Source organism: Camelus ferus, chromosome 2 (genome assembly GCF_009834535.1).
Source record: "Camelus ferus isolate YT-003-E chromosome 2, BCGSAC_Cfer_1.0, whole genome shotgun sequence".
In the NCBI taxonomy this organism is placed as follows: Eukaryota; Metazoa; Chordata; class Mammalia; order Artiodactyla; family Camelidae; genus Camelus; species Camelus ferus.
The window spans coordinates 61,208,785-61,228,231 of record NC_045697.1 but is presented as its reverse complement, the minus strand read 5'-3'; the positions used below and the strand labels follow the sequence as shown (position 1 = coordinate 61,228,231).

The following is a 19,447-nucleotide window of genomic DNA, read 5'->3' as shown; positions in this document are numbered from 1 at the left end:
GGGAGTAATGTCTATTTAGGTCTATTGCCCATTTTTTTTTGATTGGGTTGTTTTTGTGTTATTGAGTTGTATAAACTGTTTGTATATTTTGGAAATTAAGCCCTTGTTCAACACATTGTTTGCAAATATTTTCTCCCATTTCATAGGTTGTCTTTTTGTTTTGTTTATGGTTTCCTTTGCTGTACAAAAGCTTGTAAGTTTGATTAGGTCCCATTTTATTTCTATTATCTTGAGAGACTGAACTAGAAAACACTGGGACGATTTGTGTCAGAGAATATTTTGCCTATGTTCTCTTCTAGGAATTTTATGGTGTCATGTCTTATATTTAAGTCTTTATGCTATTTTGAGTTTACTTTTGTGTATGATGTGAGGGTGTGTTGTAGCATCATTGATTTACATGCGGCTGTCCAGTTTCCCAGCACCACTTGCTTAAGAGACTATCTTTTTTCCATTGCATATTCTTAACTCCTTTGTCAAAATTAATTGACATAGGTGTGTGGGTTTATTTTGGGGGTCTCTGTTCTGTTTCATTGATCCATATGTCTGTTTTTGTGCCAATACCATGCTGTTTTGATTACTGTATCTTTGTAGTTTTGTCTGAAGTCTGGGAGAGTTATGCCTCCAGCTTTGTTCTTTTTGCTCAGAATTGTTTTGGCAATTCTGGGTCTTTATTATTCCATATAAATTTTAGGATTGTTTGTTCTAGTTCTGTGAAAAATGTCACAGGTAATTTGGTAGGGATTGCACTAAGTCTGTAGATTGCTTTTACCCTGCTTTCTTTTTTAAAATGATTTTGGTCTCTTATCCAGGGAGTCTACAGTATGGTGAAAATTAATAAAACCTCTTTACCCATTCATGTGAGACTTATAATATCAGAAATGCATAATTAAATTGATTAACTTATGTCTCAAAAATGAATATATATTGTTTAATTTGGTCTAGTTTCACTTATTGGTGATAAATACAATATTTAGGACTCTTGCTTTCCTCCCAATCATCCTAAGTATGACATTTTGTCAAGAACTTCAAAAATTCTTTCAAGAATATCTTGTTTGATAATTATGAATCTCTCTTAAAACAAGTTCTTTTTGTTCAAGAAATAAAAGCTGACCTGAAATGGAGCCAAGGTAGAGCAAAGTTGAGACAACTCTATTCACAGGAGAATAACAAATTTGTAATCTGTAAAAGTGCTTTGCCTTAACTGACATTTATATTCTGCTCCTTAAAACAGACAAACATGGGCTAGGATGTTCTGTTAGAGAGTAGACAATTGGAAAAGAAAGATGGGGGGAGCGGGGGGAGCTGCTGTCAAGAAGGAGAAGTTAGAGGGCAATCTTCTTAAGTAGGATAATTCAGGAATTGAAATCTCATTATAGGAAGGAAGGAAAAAAAAAATGTGTTCACCTTGTCAGCTGGAACTAACTCTTCACTCTTTCTGGTCCTTCTCAAGGGATCTACTTTCATTCATTCAATAGACACTTTTGAGCATCATTTTGTGTCAGGCACTATTCTAGACTATAGAGACATATAGTAGCAATTATCAAAGTAAGCCAAATTTTTGCCTTTAGAGAAGTTACTTTCTAGTGAGGGGAGGCAGAAATAATCAAATAAGGAAGTAAATATATAACATTCCTAATAAAAAATGGAATGAGATTTGGGGACGTTCATTCAACATGTGTTTATTTCATGTCTATTATATGCAAGTACAATCTCACCTCTTGGAAATGCAAATAAGACAGAGTGTTTCATCCTTGGGAGTTCACAGTGGGAAACACAGATGAATAAACAGATAAAGTTAAGACCACTCATTGCTGAATTTATACGGATTTTTAGAATAGCAAAGGAATTGGTAAATAAAAGAACGATGAAAGAACTATAAGTATTCTACAGAACAACTCAGCCTAATAGAAACATAATTTGAGCCCAAATAAAAGCTATATAGGTAGTTTAAAATTTTCTAGTTTCTTGATAAAAAGTGAAATTAATTGTAATAATATATATCATTTAACTCAATATATTAAATATTATAATTTTAACATTTAATTACTATAAAATAGTTTATGAGATTTATACAGTCTTCTTTTCATACTGTCTTCAAAATCCAGTATGTAGTTCCACTTAAGCAGAACTCATTTTAGACTAGTGATGTTTCAATTTTTCAATAACTCATGGCTGCCATATTATACAGCATATCTATAGAACTTTCCATCTCAACTTACTCTGCCTTTCCTCTAAGATTTTTATCTTAGACAATAAAGATGTATAGAGATTTCAGCATAGTTAGAGTATGGATTTTCTAGTTTATTTTTATTACAAAAATTTCAGCTGGCAATTTTGGGGACTTTTCTGCTTGCTATGTTAAATATTTGGTTAAAATTGCTAGTAAGTTACAAGATAGTAGACATTTTTATGTGGCGAAAAACGAAGGTATATCTAAATAAAATAAGCTACATTTCTGAGAGTCTCTTACCTCTGCTAAATTACTGTAAAATTATTAATTATTTTAAGAATCAAACAAGATTATTTTCTTTATTTTTTTGGTCCTATAAAAATGAGAGTATGAAGGTCAGGCTCAAATGTCCCAAGATTTTCTGAAATGGTAAAGCACAATGTAACAGACAAGAAACTGCATTTCTCCTAGTTCCTCATTGAATTACATAGTCACTAAGAACTGCCAACTTGCTGACTTGTATATATTTTTAAGTCCAAAAGGCAAAAGGTGAGTGTTCACCATTGACCTGCTTGTCAAAAACACTGAAAATTTTTTCTAGATGCTGACAGTTTATATGATTTTTTCCCCCTGTTTTTTCCTTATAGCCTTCTCTCTCAGGTGTTTTCTTTCTGTGCTTTTTTAGAACATTTGTTCAGGTGATTTTATAAACTCACTAAAGTGTAAGATTTAATTTAGTCTATCAGAACTGAGAATCTGTAATCTGGAACGGTAGATTTTAGATTTCAAAATATAGTATAAGTACAATACAATGTTTAAAAATAATATTTTTGATTTCTGTGATTTTATTTAATTTCTGTGACTCCTTTGTAAATTTTTGGCTTGTGGTTACCCTTTTTTGTAAATCTATTAACCCATTACTATAACTTTTTTTATTATTAAAAACAGAAATTAAATAAAATCCATGATAATACAAAGGAAAATTACCAAACCACAAAAGGAAGAAGAAAGGAACAAAGAGGATATACCAATTCAACTGCAAAGTTCAAAATGACAATAAACACACATCTATCATTAATTACTGTAAGTGTTAATGGACTAAATGCTCCAGTCAAAAGACACAGAGTGGCAGACTGGATAATAAAGCAAGAACCTTCAATATGCTGCATACAAGAGACCCACTTTAGGGAGAAGGACACATGTAGATTGAGAGTGAAAGGATGGAAAAGGATATTCCATGCAAATGGAAAAGCCAAAAAAGCAGGTGTTGCAGTACTGATTTCAGACAAAATAGACTTTAAAACAAAGGCCATAAAGAAAGATAAAGAAGGACATTTTATAACGATTAAAGGAGTGATACAAGATGAGGATATTACACTCATTAATATATATGCACCCAATATAGGAGCACCTAAGTACATACAAGCATTACTAACAGAGATAAAGGGGGATATTGATGGGAATACAATCATAGTTGGAGATTTTAACACTGAATTAACATCACTAGACAGATCTTCCAGACAGAAAATAAACAAGGCAACAGAGAAAATAAATACTACAATAGAAAAACTAGATCTGGTGGATATTTTCAGAGCATTACACCCCCAAAAAATAGGATATACATTCTTTTCAAGTGCACATGGAACATTTTCCAGGATCGATCATGTACTTGGGCACAAAGGAAACCTCAACAATTTTAAGAAGATAGAAATTATCTCAAGCATCTTTACTGACCACAATGCCATGAAACTGGAAATCAACAACAGAGAAACAAAGGAGAAAAAAAGGAAAGCATGGAGATTAAACAATATGTTATTGAAAAAACAATGGATCAATGAGGAAATCAAAGCTGAAATTAAAAAATACCTTGAGACAAATGATAATGAAAGCACAACCACTCAAAACCTATGGGACACAGCAAAGGCAGTGCTAAGAGGGAAGTTTATAGCGATACAGGCCTTCCTCAAAAAAGGAGAACAATCTCAAATAAACAATTTAACCCACCACCTGAATGAATTAGAAAAACAAGAACAAAAAGCCCCAAAAAAGCAGCAGAAGGAAGGAAATAATAAAGATCAGAGAGGAATTAAATACAATAGAGATTAACAAGACCATAGAAAAAATCAACCAAACCAAAAGCTGGTTTTTTGAAAAAGTAAATAAAATCGACAAACCTCTGGCCAAACTCACAAAGAAGAAAAAAGAGAGAGCACAAATTAGCAAAATAAGAAAGGAAAATGGAGAAATTACAACAAACAAAATAGAAATACAGAATATCATACGAGAATATTATGAAAAATTATATGGAACCAAACTGGATAACCTAGAGGAGATGGACGAGTTTCTGGAAACATACTGTCCACCAAAACTGAATCAAGAAGAATCTGAACACTTGAACAATCCGATCACTAGAAAGGAAATAGAAATAGCAATTAAAAACCTCCCTACAAATAAAAGTCCAGGACCGGACGGCTTCACCGGGGAATTCTACCAAACATACAAAGAAGAACTCACACCAGTCCTTCTCAAACCCTTCCAGACGATTGAAAAGGAGGGAATACTCCCAAACTCATTCTATGAAGCCACCATCACCCTGATACCAAAACCAGGCAAAGACACTACAAAAAAAGAGAATTATAGGCCAATATCACTGATGAACATAGACGCCAAAATCCTCACCAAAATTTTAGCAAATAGAATCCAACAACACATAAAAAAGATTATACATCATGACCAAGTGAGGTTCATCCCAGGGACACAAGGCTGGTTCAACATACGCAAATCAATCAATGTAATACATCACATCAACAAGAGAAAGGACAAAAACTACATGATCATCTCAATTGATGCAGAAAAAGCATTTGATAAAATTCAACACCCATTTATGATAAAAACTCTCGCCAAAGTGGGTATAGAGGGAACATATCTCAACATAATAAAAGCTATATATGACAAACCTACAGCCAGCATAGTACTCAACGGTGAAAAACTCAAAAGCTTCCCACTAAAATCTGGGACAAGACAAGGATGGCCACTATCACCACTCCTATTCAACATAGTCCTGGAAGTCCTAGCCACAGCAGTCAGGCAAGAGAAAGAAATAAAAGGGATCCAAATTGGAAAAGAAGAGGTAAAAGTGTCATTATATGCTGATGACATGTTACTATATATAGAAAACCCTAAAAGGTCCACAGAAAAGCTAGTAGAGCTCATTGAAGAATTCAGCAAGGTAGCAGGTTACAAAATTAACGTTCAAAAATCAGTTGCATTTCTTTACACTAACGATAAATCAACAGAAGAAGAAAGTAAAGAAACAATCCCCTTTAAAATAGCACCCAAAATAATAAAATATCTGGGAATAAATCTAACCAAGGAGGTGAAAGAATTATACACAGAAAACTATAAACCACTGATGAAGGAAATTAAAGAAGACTTTAAAAATGGAAAGATATCCAATGCTCTTGGATTGGAAGAATCAATATTGTCAAAATGGTCACACTGCCCAAGGCAATCTACAGACTTAATGCAATCCCTATTCAATTACCCAGGACATATTTCACAGAACTAGAAAAAATCATAATAAAATTCATATGGAACCATCAAAGACCTAGAATTGCCAAAGCATTACTGAAGAGAAAGAAAGAGGCTGGAGGAATAACTCTCCCAGACTTCAGACAATACTATAGAGCTACAGTCATCAAGACAGCATGGTATTGGTACCAAAACAGACATATAGACCAATGGAACAGAATAGAGAGCCCAGAAATGAACCCACAAACTTTTGGTCAACTCATCTTTGACAAAGGAGGCAAGAATATACATTGGAATAAAGACAGTCTCTTTAGCAAATGGTGTTGGGAAAACTGGACAGCAGCATGTAAAACAATGAAGCTAGAACACTCCCTTACACCATATACAAAAATCAACTCAAAATGGATCAAAGACTTAAACATAAGACAAGATACAATAAACCTCCTAGAGGAAAACATAGGCAAAACATTATCTGACATACATTTCAAAAATTTTCTCCTAGAAGAAATAAAAGCAAGAATAAACAAATGGGACCTAATGAAACTTACTAGCTTCTGCACAGCAAAGGAAACCAGAAATAAAACAAGAAGAAAACCTATGGAATGGGAGAAAATTTTTGCAAGTGAAACCGACAAAGGCTTGATCTCCAGAATATATAAGCAGGTCATACGACTCAATAAGAAAAAAATAAACAACCCAATCCAAAAATGGGCAGAAGACCTAAACAAGCAATTCTCCAAGGAAGACATACAAATGATCAAAAAGCACATGAAAAAATGCTCAATATCACTAATTATCAGAGAAATGCAAATCAAAACTACAATGAGGTATCACCTCACACCAGTCAGAATGGCCGTCATTCAAAAATCCACAAATGACAAATGCTGGAGAGGCTGTGGAGAAAGGGGAACCCTCCTACACTGCTGGTGGGAATGCAGTTTGGTGCAGCCACTATGGAAAACAGTGTGGAGATTCCTTAAAAGACTAGGAATAGACTTACCATATGACCCAGGAATCCCACTCCTGGGCTTGTATCCAGAAGGAACCCTACCTACTTCAGGATGACACCTGCACCCCAATGTTCATAGCAGCACTATTTACAATAGCCAAAACATGGAAACAGCCTAAATGTCCATCAACAGGTGACTGGATAAAGAAGAGGTGGTATATTTATACAATGGAATACTACTCAGCCATAAAAACCGACAACATAATGCCATTTGCAGCAACATGGATGCTCCTGGAGAATGTCATTCTAAGTGAAGTAAGCCAGAAAGAGAAAGAAAAATACCATATGAGATCGCTCATATGTGGAATCTAAAAAACAAAAATAAAAACAAACAAACAAACAAAAACAAAGCGTAAATACAGCACAGAAATAGACCACAGACAGAGAATACAGACTTGTGGTTGTCAGGGGGGTGGAGGGTGGGAAGGGATAGACTGGGATTTCAAAACTGTAGAATAGATAAACAAGATTACACTGTATAGCACAGGGAAATATACACAAAATGTTATGATAACTCACAGAGAAAAAAATGTGACAATGAGTGTGTATATGTCCATGAATGAAAAATTGTGCTGAAAACTGGAATTTGACACAACATTGTAAAATGATTATAAATCAATAAAAAATGTTAAAAAAATATTTTTGATATTTAATTAATGGGTTACTGGTAATTATGACTCAATGTAACTATGAAAAGAATAAAAATGAAATATCCTGCAAATCTAAATGCAGTGATATTCTTATGATTCAAATTAAAAAGTTATTCTTTTATGTATATAATTTGACTAGAAAATGAAAAAAAAAGTTAATTACATAATTCTTCACTGCAGTAATTTATGGTTAATTTCCATTTTTTAAGTCTTTCTAACTGAATATTTCGTTAAGAGCTATATAAGGAAATTTTCATGCTACTATACTGTTCTCCTGCCTTTGTTCAGGTCAACTTTAATTGAAGCCTTGATCTTTTCTATGTTGCAATTTTCTCCTCATTAATACAACTTGAGGGCACCACTTTGTTCACCCCAAACAAGCCGAAACACAGTCATCAAATACACACAACAGAAGGCATTATAAAACCTTTGACTTTTCTTTGGTGATTTACTGGGTGAATTTTCAAACCTCTCAAAGGATTTTAACATTCCTGATTATATGTACTTCTATTTGTAATGTGTTGGTGCTTTTTGCTTGAGATAGTAACTTGGGAAGAAATATCTGCTAATTACCTTAGGTTTCCTTTTTGTTGGCATAAAATACAAAATGTTAAACATTTTCCTTCTGAACACCAATTTTACTTTTTTAAGTCCTTATTTTAAATGTAGGTGTTGACCATGTTTAGTAATATTTTTATAATGAGATTATAATGTTGCTTAAACACGTCTATAAATGTCATTTTTTTTTAAATCTGGAGACTATAGATTTTTAACTTAAATTACTGGGTTGAACATCTCTTTTAAATTATCATAATTACTTTTCTCTTTAAGGACATTTCTTTTTTAATTGCCTTTGGCATTAGGATCCTCAGATATTCTACAATATCAGTATTTACTCCTCCCTTCTGTATTTGTTATAGCATGCAATGAAAACTACACACAGACTTCTAAAACTCCGTAATACAAGTTTAGTAGTTACTCCTTACAAAATTTTTACAAGGTAAGGAAAGCATCACTATTTTATAGGTAAAAAGAAACAATAGGATAAAGAGTCAATTTTAGAAATCCCAATGATCTGCTCAAACTTAGGACAATTGCAATGGACCATTTTGATTCACTAGAGATCTAGGGTCCACATACCCAGTTATACAGATAGACTCATGGATCTGAAATGTATTTTCTTGGCATCATTTTTATCTAGTTAGTATGAATCTATTCAGTAAGTAGCTGGAAAAGAAAACACAAAAATTTAGTCATAGGATGAAAATGATAAAAGTAGGCTATTTTATTATTAGCTGTCTAAGGAGAAGAGCCAACACAGGTTTTCAGGATGTTTATTAGGACAAATTCTTGATAAATAATTTTAACCAAATGAAAATATTTTAAAGGACAGGTAAACTGAGATACAGAAAGTAGACCAATTATATGAAAGAATAGTTGTTCAACAATTTTCTTTTATTTTGAGGTGAGTATAGATTCACAGTTAGTTGCAAAAAACAACAAACAAAAACTGAACCATGACAAAAAAGTACAGTGAGATTCTATGCATGCTTCACCCAGGTTTTCCCACTACATCATCAATAATCATAGTACAGCATCAAAACCAGGAGATTCACATTGGTATACGTTCCACAAAATTCCTTTGTATGTGTGTGTTTGTATGTGTGATATGTTAGTGCTATGCCTTTTTTTATCACATCTATAGATTCGTATGACTACCACCACACTTAAGATACAGAACTGTTGCACCACCATAGGGTCCATCAGGCTAACCCTTCATAGCCATGCCCAAACTTTCTCTCACCTCTGTACCTAGCCTCTGGAAACCACCAATCTATTGTCTCTTTCTAAAATTTTGCTATTCAGAAATATTAAATAAATGAAATGATATAATATCTAGCCTTTTGAGATTGGCTCTTTAACACTCAGCAAAATGCCTTGAGATCCACCCAGGTTCTTGTATGAGCTTCGCATTCTTTCTCCTCTCTAGGATTCCGATGATATGAATGCTAGATAGATAGTCCTGTATTGGTCTTCAGGTCCTTGGGGCTCTATTCTTAAGTCTATATTCTCTCTGTCTTTCAAATTATTCAGATTGGGTAATGTCTATTTATATATCTTTGAGTTCACTGATTTTTTTCCTCTGTCATTTCATTCTGCTATTGAGCCCATCCATTGAGGTATTTCCAGCCCACCCCCCTCATCCCCACTTTGGTTACTATATTTTTCAGATCTGGTGATTTCTTTTTGTTTCTTTTTATATCCTTAATTCTTTTGCCAAGATGTTCTGTTTTTTCACTTGTTTTCTAGAGTGCTTGTAATTGCTCATTGGATGAATTTTTTATGGATCATGATTTTAAAATCCTTGTCAGGTAACTACAATGTCTCAGTAATCTCAATGTTGATGTCTGTTAATCGTACTTTATTACATGTTGTGATTATCCTGATTATTTGTAAAAGTGATTTTTTTTATTGCACGTGAATATTGGGGTATTATATTGTGAGACTCTGGGGTGCATATTATCTTTTTTAGCAGGCAGTTACCTGTTTTGGGTACACTGGAGTTAGATGAGGGTGAAGATTAGTTCCCTGTTGACACCAAGGTTGCGTAGAGGAGACCGGAGGAGCTGAGTAGCCTTCCCTCACACAGTTTCATTCAGTCTTGTTGCTGCTGGATGGAGTGAAGGCTCAGCTCCTCATTAGGTCCTGATTGGTACCAGGACAGGGTAGTGAAGAGCTAACTAAACCACCTTCTACCACCTTGTTAAGTATTCCTGCTGCTGAGTGTGGTTGGTAGCTCAGATCTCTGCTGGACCTTCATGAATGTACCCTAGCAGTAGAATTAGAGCAATTGCCTCTTTGTCCCAAGTAGGGAATGGAAGATCAACTCCTATGACAGGCATATTCTAAAATTGTCCCTCAACATTTTTCTCAATCCCCATGACCTTAGGTTTAGAGACATTTTGCCCATGACTATATCGTTACAGAGTAAAATGAATTTTGTAGATGTAATTAAGGTCTCTAATCAGTTGACACTGAGTTAATCAAAGTGGAAATTATCCTGGTGGGTCTAATCTGATTATACGAACCCTTTAAAAGCAGAGATACTTCTCTACCTAGTAGCAGAATGGGAGGTAAAAGGTATTCAAAGCAAAAAGATTCCACAGATCTTTCCTGGTTTTAAAGATGTAAGGGACCATGTGCAGGGAAAATAAAGCAGCCTTGAGGGGCTGAAAGCAACCCCTAACCATCAGCCACTAATTATTAAAAGTAGGATTATGGTAGTTGATCATTTGACTAAGAGGCTTAAAGATTTTTCTGAGACATCCATTGTAAGCTACCAGATTATGTCCCTTGAGTGGTATCCCTAGGCCACTACCAAGCCATTTTTTTGTACAGCACCTTGCATCATGTGACTCTCAAGATGTTGATCTTAATTTAATTATGTAAGGATGGCCCATGTTATTGATTCATTACTAGAAGTTAGATTAGAGTAATCAAAAACTTCTGAGTTATCCTAATTCTTAGTGGAATTTAAAAATAATAATCATAATTTGTTTTCTCTGAGTGCTGTGATAGCACAATGTGAATAAGAAAAACATAAATGAGGATAATCTGTGGAGATGAATCTGATTTCATGCTGGGTCTAAAGAATATGGCTTAGAATAATTTGTTTTGTTTATTCACTGAATATTTTTATATGAATTGTCATTTGAAAACTTTGTTATTGCATAGATTTTGTAGATATGATCCTTTGTCATTACAAAGACTGAATAATGGAGCAAAGGAACAAATGCAAAATAAAGGTTTAATGGATTTTCCTATCTCTGTATCTTTGATGGTAAGGGCAGTGAGCAACAGTATTAAGAGCACAAAGGTCCAGAAAAGATGGGAGAACCTCCTGCTAAAGGATTCCTGGAAAAGTTTCACAGCAAAATTAATTCTGTGGAAATACAAGGAATGATCACAAGAACAGTTACGATTTCAAGACTACCTATCCAAAGTTTTAAAATCTATTTCAGTACAAAAGTGAAATACAGACTTTAGTGGAAGAAGCAATAATTTCCTGAATGTTAACACTGCATTAACATCACTAGACAGATCTTCCAGACAGAAAATAAACAAGGCAACAGAGAAATTAAATACTACAATAGAAAAACTAGTTTTCCTGAATGTTAAGGGAAAACACTTAATAATAATACAAAACAAGAAGTAAAGTTTGCTTACAAACGCAGCTATACTGTTCTCAAATTCAGTATTGAACTCAATCAAGACTGAAAAGCTAAAGTGTCATTTACAAGCTATTCTCTCATGGTTCCTTTTAACTCAGATCACATTCGGAGCTTATCCTCTGTGATAGAAGGTAACATTTGCTGAATATACTGAGTGGCATTTCTAAAATGCCCTTCTTGAAATCCCAAATCATATTTATAAAGAAAGGGTCAATCAAAAAACATTTTCAGCCCATTTACCGATACATACTATATAATCTTCATTACTTTCCCTGATTCCTAATATACAAGTTTGTTCTAAACTGACTATCATGAAAAGGAGAAGAAAAAATAATTTTTACATAGCAAGAACACAAGATTTCAAGCTGGTTTTTACATTGGTGAATATGTATTGTTGGCTAGATTTGCTATATACATTCCCTGAAATGAATTCAAGACTGTTTACACGTATCAGATGAAAAAGCATATGTAAGAATAAAGATCCTATATTTATGTTACTGAAGAGCTTCATTTTCTCCATAGATATATTACATATAAGAAGTAAACCCAAAAATAAGGCTGAAAAAAATGATGTTTTCTAAGCATCTACAAAATTTAATATAAATCTGTCATTTCGTTTCCAACATTAGATATTTGCATGTTGTCACCAAAACTATTTATACACAAGTGAAGACTTTCAAAGTGCAGGGAGATTTAGGGTAAAGAAATGGAAGAGCATGTTGAATACAATGATCTACAACTATATACTTTCCAAGTAGGCTCAACTTTTACCTGAAATGGCTTAAATTTTGCTATAAAGTAAAAAGAATTGCATAATCACTGTATGTTTAAACTATCCTAAGATGCAGATTTTGTATATAAAATACCTAAATTTAATATATGATAAACCTTTCAAATTAGTGGAAATTAAATTAATTTCTTATTCAATGCAACAGTTATCTGGCTAGCCATTTGGAAAATAAAATGAAGCTGGATTTCTCTGTCCCTACATCAAAAATAATTCTGGCTGACTCAAAATTTTAAACAAAAATATAGATACTAAATTATGAGTGAATATTCATTGGGGAAAACTGGCACAAATTCCAACAGAGACTTATGTTGAAATAAAATCATAACAAAACTTCCGGAAGATAAATTCAAAATCTAGTGCTATGAACAAAAGATATAATGTGCACATTATTTTCATTATAAAAGAAACACTAATAAATCAATCAGGAAAAGGAACATCTCAAATAAATGAGAGCAAAAAAAATGAACTGTATGACAAATGATTAACCTCACTAATAAAGATGTTTAAAATAGACTTTAAAAAATAACTGTGTCTATCTACTTACCTACCTATCTATATTTATCTCTACCAATATATATGTTCACATCCCATCAACAGTCATATGAAAGAGCTTTTTTCTCCATGCCAAAACAATCTTAATTATCTAGCTTATATGAATAGGCAAAGATGGGCAAAGATAAAATTCTTGGTATGAAGAAAAAATTCTGTTTATATGCTATTGATGGAACATGAACTCAATTGCTGCACCATTTTGAATCATTTATTAATAGACAGACATATTTTTTTTAATTAAAAAAAACTTTATGTTTTATTTACTATGGTATTATTTAATTATTTTATTTTGGTGGGGGGAGGTAACTAGGTTTATTTATTTGAGGTTCTGGGGATTGAACCCAGGACCTCATGCATGATAAGCAAGTGCTCTACCACTTGAACTATACCCACCCCCCTAGACAGAAATATTCTTGAGAGTTCTTTGCCACACTCTCATCCTTGAAAATTGTTATCACAAACATATTTGCATGAATGGGACAATACAGGCATCTATATACTGTTGACCCTTGAACAATACTGGGGTTAGGGGCACCAACCTTCTACACCAACCAACTGTGGATCTGGTAGTACTATGTACATACGAGTGAAAAAAAATCTGCATACAAGTGGACCCATGCATTTCAGACCTGTGTTGTTCAAGGGTCAACCATGGAAGGCTTTCAGTTTATTGCATCATTGTTTGTGCTCTAGAGGATTGGTTAATGAAATATGACCCGGTCATATGACTATTAGTGGCAACAACCACAAAAAACTTAAATGGATGTTTAGAATTTAGTGTGAAACAGCAAACAGAAAGTGGTAAAATAACTAGTGTAATACTAGTGTGTTTATTGAAATATACAATTACTAATATATGATTTATTATCATGCAAGTATATAAGACATATTGACATAAATTAGTCATGTTTAGTCATTTATTTCATAAATCATTTGATAATCTGCACTGTCAATCATGAGGTTCTTTCTCTTTTTATTATATCATTTTGCAAGCTTATGATTATTAATTATTTTCTAATAGTTGTACAGATGTTGACACACATATATCTACATGGTAAAAACAAGCAATAAAATGAACATCCTTCAACCCACAAACCAATTTAATTGGAACTTTGCCAATAGCACTTCATCATCTTCTGTTCTTCTCCAGACTACCATTCAAAGCCTCCTTTTATTTTAATTATTGTCCCGGAATTTGTGTGTATTATTCTCTTAATTTTCATTTTAATATTTTTTGAAGTGTAACATTCATATATGAAACAACAAACAAGTGATCAGTTTGATGAATTTTCACACATATAAAATAAAGCAAAACAAATACAAAAACAAAAAAATAACAATCCCCAGATGGACAAACAGAACTGTCTTAGCACCCAAGAAGCTCTTCATTCCCCCTTTAAGTAATAGTTTCTCTGAAAGATAACCACTATCCTGTCGTCTAACACATTATGTACTTTTGCCTGTTTTTGAATTCTGTAAATAGAATCATTTCATATAATTTTGCTTTTTTTATTCAGTATTATTCTGTGACATTCATTTATGTTGTTTAAAGAGGCAATGGTTCATATATTCTGGTTTGATAGTATTCCATAATGTGAATATACATCAATTTACTTATTACACTTTAGCTATTATGTATGTTAGTACTAACATATACATACACACGTATTTGGGGGCACTTTTTGGGTATATGACTGTAATAGAATTGCTGGGTCAAAACTGTAACTTGGTCCAGCTTTTTCAGATAATACTGAATAAGTATCTGAAGTGGCTACATCAATTTCCACTTCCACCATCATTATGAGAGTTCCAGATAATTTGCATACTCACCAACACTTGATATTGCCATCACTGCAATAGATTAGATTATTAATAAAAAATACTTCCTACCCTTCAGAGTAGAATGTAATTCCCTGGCATTAGATTCTAGTCCTGTCCATGTGAATTGCTTTGGTCAATGAAATGTTAGCTTCACAATGTAAGTAGAGTAATGAGAAATGCTTGCTTGGTTGGGCTTGCTTTCTTATGTTTCAGTAGTGTCCACAAGAGGTGTATGTCTAAATTAGCCATGTGATCCCAGGAGAAGTATGAAAGACACGTGGAGCAGAGCAAAGCTATCCATCTAATGGAACCTACCCTAGACTAGCTGACCTTTAGCTGACCTGACACCTGGTAAGCTAAATAAATGCTCACTATTGAATACTGCTGACATTATGTACTTATTTCTTACATAGCTTTATTATGGCCATAGTTAACTAATATATCAACCATTCTTTTAGATGAGAAGTTGTGTCATATTGTGTGAATTTGTGTGTTGTTTGGTTTATATTTCCTTGAAAACTAATGAAGTTAAATACATTTTTAATGCTTATCAGCCATTTGGACATTCTGTTTTATAATATGCCCATTCAAGCCTTTTTCTAATTTTTTTAATGAGTAGTCTGTATCTTTGTTGTAATTTTGTGTGTGTGGTGTGTGTATGTGTGTGTGTGTGTCTGCCTGTCTGTCTCTCTGTCTGTGTGGTATAGAAGATAGGTAGGTAGATAGATAAATAGATGTAATCATATTCTGGAAATGAATCATTTGTCATGTACTTATATTTTATATATTATCCCACTTACTGCTATTTTTAATGTAGTAAAAATAAACAGCTGCTAGTTATAATGTAGTCTGATTTCTTGATTTTTTTCTTATTTACATTTTGTACATATTCTATCTTATTTTAAAATATTTTATCCTCTAACTATAAAGATAGCATATATTATATTTAAAACTCTTATTGTTTATAGTATTTAAATTTAAATCAATGAGCAATCAGGAATTTTTTTTTTAATGTATGCTGAGTTAGGGCCACTAGTTTCCTTTATATTCCATAAGGTTTTTTTGTATTGAATAGCCCAGGCCTTTTTCCATATCTGAAACCCACACTTTCATCACTGCAATCACTCTTATATAGTTATACAGAGTTACAGATATGCCATGGCTGCATAAAGTCACTGCAGTGTCTTTTGCTTACAAATAAATCTTTGGATAAAATACAAAAAAGTTTCCTTGGAAAGAAAAAGAAGAGGCTCTGAGTTACCAAATCGTGGAGAAATAGAAAGGAATGGGCCACCTTTTTGCACTGCCTTGTAGCCATGCTCAGAACGTGGTCAGGGGCGTTACAATGGGCTCCCATTTTAAGATGAGATTGTGTGTACTCACTTCCCCATCAGCGTCATTATTCAGAAGAATGGAGCTCTTGTTGAAATGTGAAATTTCTTGGGTGGAAAAGGATACATCTGCAAGGTTCAAATGAGGCCAAGCGTGGCTTGTTGAGTATCTCAAGTGCCAGAAAAAATGAGTTAATTCTCTGAAGGACACAACATTGACCTTGTATCAAATTCAGCGGCTTTGATTTAGCAAGCCCCAACAGTTAAAAACACAGATAGCCGAAACATTTGGGATGGTATTTATGTTTCTGAAAATGGAACAGTTAGCATGCTGATGATTTTTCGACCTAAGTGTGTCCAGCTACAAAAACAGTAAGATGCTGGATGATTCTGTTGTAATGTTTTAAAGGTACAATAAAGCCCTGTGTTGGGGGGAAAAGAAAAAGCTGATAAGCCACTTACCCCCTCTCTTTGAATGGACCAACTGCCGTTTCCCATCTCTGACCTCACCTTGGAGGTCCATGTCATTTTGTTCCAGACAGGGTAGAGTGGATGCTGGCTGTCCTCTGTCTTCTCCCTACTGGCTTCTGTGGGCAGGATGGCATCCTTCTGGCCATGCGTTTATTACATTCACCCTGAGCAGTGTCCAAAGTGCTGAGGCAGGCTCCATCTTTGTCAGAGTTCGACTGAGCTGGTGTTCAAAATGAAGCAGATGATGCAATGGAGCTGGGAAGCCTGCGAGCCATCATGCTGTTTAACCCAGATGCCGAGGGTCTGTCCAACCCCCAGAGGCTCTTGGAGAGAAAATTTATGCCATTCTTGAGGCTACACCAAGCAGAAGTACCTGGAACAACCAGGCAGGTTTGCCAAAACTGCTGCTGTGCCTCCCAGCCCCTGCACTCCATCAGGCGTCATGCCTGGAGTTACCTTTTCTTCAAGCTCTTCCGGGACACCCCCATTGACACCTTCCTCGTGGAGATGCAGATCCTGCTGCAGATCACCTGCACCCCACCAGTTTCAGCCTCCCGACCTGAGGATTGTTTCTGATCAAAGCAAACAAATATTATCAGATTGTAGAGGAAAGAAAACGATTAGGAGACATTGAGCACATAAGGAAAATGAAGATATTAAGGGAATGAAGAAAGGTATTCTGAGATGAATGAAAAGTAAGAGCATCTGTTACTAGCAAAACCTACTCTATAAGAAATGTTAAAGAAATCTCTTCAGGTTGAAGGAAAATGATACCAGAGGGAATCTGGCTCTTTAAGAATGAAGAGAGAGTAGAAATGATAAATATTTAATTAAACATAATAGACTATTTTTATTTTTATTTAAAATATAAACACATGATGACAGCAAAAAGTATAACAAGGTACAATGGGACTTTCAATATACGTAGATGTAAAGATTTAACAACCGTAAGATAAGGCTTAGTGGGGGGTATAAAGAGACCTATCTGGTTGCAAACATTCTGTATTTTATTGAAGTAGTGCAACCTTATTTTGAGATGACTGTGAATACTTGAATATGTGTATTTTAATTCCTATAGTGGTAAAAAAATTATGTAAAGATATATAGCCAAAATCCAATATTACCTTAAATATAAAGATCAAATAAAATCCAAAAGAAGAGATAAAAGGTAAAAACAGAGCAGCAAAAATCAGAGGGGATAAACAAAAAACAAGCAATAATGAGGCTGTATCAACCCATATGGACTATATCCAGCCATATCAATAATTACATTAAATGTGAATTGCCCTAAGCACCCAAGAACCAGAGATGATTAAAATGCAAAAACTGCACTCTACATGTAGCCTATAAGAAAAATATTTTAAATATAAAGTCCATAGGTAGATTGAAAGTGAAGTAATAGTATGAGGTTTACTATACAAACAGTAAGCTTAGTAAGATGGAGTGGCTATCTTAATATCAATAAAATGGACTCTCAAGAAGTAAGTAGGACATTTATAATGAAAACAAAGACTAAGTCATCAGTAGGACATATTTCTAACTGTGTATGTATCTCAAAATAATAAAATAGCCTCAAAATACACAAAATAAAAATGATATGATTTAAAAGAAATAGACAATTCAAAAACATAGAAGAAGATATTAACATCCCTCTATCAACAACTGATAGAATAATAAGACACTAATAACAGCACTATTTACCACTGGAAATATTGTTTATTACATTAGTATATTCAACATAATGTGTACTCAATACACCTTCTTTTTCCATGGGGAAAAAATGTTTTTAAGGTTTACTATATGCTAGACTATAAAACAAAACTCAATAAATTTAAAAAATAAAATATATACAGATTTTATTCTCTGGCCAAAATAGGAGTAAATTAAAGCAGGATATGTAGATCTCTGCCACAAATATCTGGAAATACCCCCACCCCAATCTGAAAAATGCAGCTATGTAAATCCATGGGTTCAAACAGAACCCTCTGGATTATAGGTGAAATCAGAAAGGAAATTAGAAATAGTTTTTTTTTTAACTGAATGACAGTTGAAATCCAGTCAATATTACTTGAATCAGTTAAGAAACACTTGGTGGGAAACTCAGAGCTTTAAATGTATATGTAGGAAAGAAAAATTACCTAGAATAAATTATCTATGATTCCAAATTCAGGTATTAGAAAAAGTAAAACAAAGTAAACCCAAAGTAAGTGGAAGTAAAGAAATAATAAAAGAAGAGCATATATCAATGCAATGAAAACAGGCAACAGAAAGAATTAGAAAAGCTAAAAGATGTGTTTTGATAAGATCAGTGTAATTGACAAATTCCTAAATAGACTAAGAGAAAAAGAGGCAACACAAATCACCTATATTAGAAGGCTATTGTTATAGATGCTGTAGAAATTGAAAGGCAATGATTGAATACTATGAACAACTTTATGCCCCACAAGTTTGACAACTTAGATGAATGGACATACTTCTTGAAAAATACAACTTAACAAAATTGACACTAACCTCCACACAAAATCTGAATAGCTCTATATCCATTGAAGAAATTGAATTTGCTGTCAGAATATCTCCAAAAAAATGTCAAGGTCCAGATGGTTTTGCTAGAGAATTTTACTAAATATATGAAGAATAAATAACACACATTTACCACAAATCTTTTCAGAAAATAAAGGAGGAGAGATGATTGACCAGTTCTTTTTAGGATGCCATTGTGACCTTGATATTAAAATCTGACAAAGAAATTGGAAAAAAGAAAGAAGGAAAAAAAGAGAAAATTACAGAAACGGACTACTGATATATGCAATAGCAAGGATCAATCTTCAAATCATTCGTACCTAGTTTGATTCCATTTACAGAAAATTCTGAACAAATTGTAAAATTTATA

At 33.6% G+C, this 19,447-nt stretch overlaps 1 pseudogene; it reads left to right on the top strand.

Annotated features, from left to right (window-relative positions):
- The first annotated feature begins 16,607 nt into the window (after positions 1–16,607).
- LOC116659225 lies at positions 16,608–17,133 on the top strand (annotated as a pseudogene).
- Positions 17,134–19,447: the final 2,314 nt, after the last annotated feature.